Source organism: Agrilus planipennis, unplaced genomic scaffold, assembly GCF_000699045.2.
Source record: "Agrilus planipennis isolate EAB-ADULT unplaced genomic scaffold, Apla_2.0 scaffold272, whole genome shotgun sequence".
Lineage (NCBI taxonomy): Eukaryota > Metazoa > Arthropoda > Insecta > Coleoptera > Buprestidae > Agrilus > Agrilus planipennis.
This window is the reverse complement of record NW_020439208.1, coordinates 1-4,442: the sequence shown is the minus strand read 5'-3', so window position 1 is coordinate 4,442 and position 4,442 is coordinate 1.

Here is a 4,442-nt window from a genome sequence, read left to right as displayed (position 1 = left end):
ATAAAATTTATTTAATTTCAGAAAGCAATAAAATTGACTTTTCATCAAAGTACCTTCAAATAATATATCTTTTGAGAATTCTAGAAGAATTTTCAATACATTAAAGTGAATATTAATTTTTGAATTTTTTTTTTTTTCTCATTAATTTGAGGTTAAGCTGCAGTAATTAAAAAAACATAATTCAAAAATTAATTCACTTTACAGTACATTATGTACAAAACTGTAACAACTTTTCAATGTTGTCTCTGTTCTAATTAGTACTTTTACTGTTTAAAATTAAAACAAAGTTTGTCGGCCGTATTTTTACTTGCACGTGTAACTGGAATCGCATGAACTGGATAATGTCCGCATGGCGATCTGTTAAATGTCTCCAAAGCGCAGTCAGGTCACTTACAAAATTCATGAACTTCGATTGTGCTTAATACTAAAACAATCACTTCCACTGAAGGTAAAAAATAAAGTCTAGAATAATAGAAAACAGCTCTACTTATAACGCCGTAGTATTAATTTTATCTACCCCTTCTTGCATTAAAAGTTGAAATTGAGGAATTTACAATACAATACTTATTATAAATGCGAATGTGGGTTTATTTATTTATTTGTTTGTTACGATTTGACGCTTCAACTACTCAACCGATCATCACAAAATTTTGTACACACATTGCCAGGGGCGCATAAAAGGATATAGGGTAGGTATCAAAAAAAAAATTTTTGAAGGATAGAAGTATTTTATGTGGTCGTCCAGCGTATCATACGTAAATTGTTCGGAGTTAAATTGAAATGTGCAGTACTAAAAACTTAAAAATTGTTTTCAATTTTTTAATACTTTTATATGAAAATCAATAAAAGAAAACATCAACGCGAATGAAGCCGCGGATAAAACCTAGTAACTTATATGTATACATATTTTTACGCGATTTCAATCTAATACCAATTAAGTTTCGCTTTCTTTTTACAAGAGTTTTTTAATTGAACACAATCGTTCAAAAAGGCAGTTGCTATTTTCATTTTAAAGATTATTTCGCAGAATTTCACGTATCTTAAGTCATTTGTCTGCACTGTGGAAAGTAAAGTGTATCTTTTTGATATGATATTAAATGAAGGTTGAAATGAGAATAGGTACACATATGAATTAATTAATTAACGCAAAATCAGAATTAAAAATCTTAGAATGTTCGGGCTAACTTTCATCTGATTAATTAAATTGTTTCTTATTAGATATTTGCAACAGTCAAGAGCCATTGTTCTTTCCATTTCTTCTTACACAAGCCATTAAATAGAAATAAATTTTTTTAATAGGCTCTTGTGCTTAAGCTTTAAGTTCTTTTTCTCTGTTTTATACCTAGAAAGCTTGAAATATTATTGTTTTTTCCATAAAATATTAGGTCTTTCTATAGATATACTTATTTAATCCAAAAGGATAATTCTGACAAATAAATTCAGACATTTATTTTTTAGCAGATATCATTTATTAAGACTATTCTTAATCCAAAGCTTTACGTCCTCAACTTTTTTTAACTGAAAAAAGCTGTTGAAATCCCACAATAAAAAATTATGAGATACTCACCGGTGATATAGTAAAAGTAGTGGTTCTAGACTTTGTAGATTATCTTTACGTGTTCATCTTAATCGCGCACGTTTCTGTATTTTGTACATCATCTGTGTGGTGTCGTCGTTGAGAGACTACTATCGCGCTTCCGCGGATGGAAACTCGAACGCTCGACCCACAAAGGCTTCAGGCGCAAGTTATCCAGAGTTCCTTGTCGAATTCGCAGGGAACAGTATACATATTGTCCTTTATACATACATATGTATATATGTATACATCTGTGTCTTTCCTTTACAACTTTAAAATGCAATTCATTTGTACGGTTTCAAGTGTAATCGTGTTTTTTTTCAACACACGTGAAATAGTGAAAGCCCTATTTGTAAAGCCCGTTATGAACCACCCTATATTATCATTTACTAGAGTGTCCCGATGTCTCACTCAAAAAAAATCCTGTGTTTTTTTTTGTCATTCAAACAGAACCACGATGAACATTCTCGATGTTTTTGAGTTTACCATACGAACATATGGAATTTTCATTTGGTACACTAGTGGCAAGTTGTGAACTAAAGAAAGGGTTGTTCTACATCTTTTTTATGATTGGCAAAATTATAACGTTTAGAATAGAACAAAATAGAAATCCTGCAGAATGCGAACGATGTATGAATGTGAATGAATCTGGCCAAGAGTGGTCCAATTTTTGCTAGTGACTTGGTATTAAATAGATATGGGCAGGGTATCCGGTTTGGGTCCGCAACTTCTTATAGGATCCGGCCGAGTAGCGGATAATGAAACTGAGTACACGGCAGTGTCGGGTAATTCTACCAAAGAATTAGGGCAATTAAGATTGTATTGGGATAGGTCGCTTCTCCTAATTTGTATTATTTATTGATTACTGTGTTCGATATAGTTCTTCTTTTTCTCTTGAACAATAATTATATCAGTATAACAGAATAGTTACAATTTCTGTCGCTTGTTGGTACATTACGTCTTGATTGACGATAACTTATTAGTATGATTTTATCACATTACAGACTTTTAATATTTGTAAGCATTATAGGCTCATTTCAACGGTTTCAAATCAACTTTCTCGTTGAAAATCCTCCAACCAAGAATTAAAATTTCATCGGTTTAGTTTTTAAGCGACTTTTTGAACGGAACATTGGAGCGGGTGGTATTTAATAGAAAGCCTGTCGGAAGGAAGACATAAAGCATTAACCGTAGTGAATCTGGGCAAGGGTAGTCCAATTTTTGCTGATAACTTGTAGTTAAACCGCTAAGTAATTTTATGTCATTCTTAAAAGCTACGAAACTATTACAAAAATAATGTTGTTAAAAGTGCGCTCTTTTCTCTCATGTCCCAGACCGCAGATGTACCTACTGGGGCAAAACAATGCAAAACGTGTCTGCATGTCGTCAGGTACTGAGCACGTATGTTTCAGCATAGATATACATATACGTATGGTATATATCGTGCAACTCTTTTTAATCATTTTTTTTCAACGTTAAGTTTTCAATTCATAAAGAGTCGACATCTCATCGTGAAAATGCAATTCACTAAAGGATGAAAAGAGACTCCACTGCAGCGTTTGAATGACGAAATGAAATTTCTTACAAAGGAATGAGTTCTTCCTAGATAATTACTTTTTTTTTATTCAATAGGTACAGAATTACTGTTATTAAATGCGGGAGCATTGTGGGTACTTGTTTAAATTACTTTTTGGAAGTTATAGAAATTCCACCAGATAATAAATCTTTTTAGTTAGATTTTTTTTGATATTTACATTCTAGAAACAAAATTTCCTAACTGCCATATTATAAATTTGATTTTTTTTATAAATCGAACTAATTTATCGCCTTTTTGAACACATTTGGCGGTATTGTAAATGATAGTTTTCAAAAAAAATCAAGAAATGAACTCTGTGGACAAAAGTATATTCTTTTTGGTAATTCATATGCATTTCAAAAATTTATTTTATGCTATCTATCGATGATTGAAATAAATTTTAGAGAATAAGTTCAAAAAGCTACGGTATTGCAAAATAACGTCTGTTTTTAAGAAATCCAGGATTATCCACGTTTGCTCGAGTATTTTTAGCTTGTCTAGATTTTTTTTGTAATTTTTAAGTCAGTCTGTGCGTTAACGCCTGCTTGTTCGGATAGTTGGTACTAATTTTAAATGGGAATTAAGATAAACTAGCTCTAGCATTACAAAGTAACATCTGTTTTAGAAAATCTAGGAAAAAGTCAAATTTTCTCGAATGGTTTTACTGGCCAAAAATTTAACTGTAAACATTAAAAATTCAGTTCAACTATAATGAAGTCTGGCATTCAAGGGAATCTCAGTAACGTTTTTCTTGGAAGACCTTACCCATATTGTGGACAATAATTTTTTTATTTCTATTATCAATTGCTAACGTTCGAAATAAAATTTTAGTTACGATCCTGGCTGATAACTAGAAGTTGAATTAATCTGTAGCATATTTTAAATCAGACAACAAATAAACAAACTGCTAGGTCGCAAAAGAACCTGTTTTTAGGAAATCAAAATTGTCTTCTCTATTTTTGCACTACAGTAATATAAACTGGAACCACCCATCATGCGGAGTGGTAAATGTTCACGGTGTTAGTAATAAACAGTTACTGCTGAAATTTTCGTAAATAAGTAAACCTAATACGATTCCCTGGAAGAAAAGAGTTGATTCAGCGTTACTCTTGCAGAATACTAAGTGTCTAATAGTTAAAAGCCAGCGTATGTGCTGAAATCTAAAATGTAGCAACGTATTGTATTTATCTATCCACACAATAGTTCTGCAAAGAGGAAACTCATGTTGATCTTTTTTACGATCACATTACGCTTCTGTTAATTTTACTACTACCATTAAATAGTTAAGAG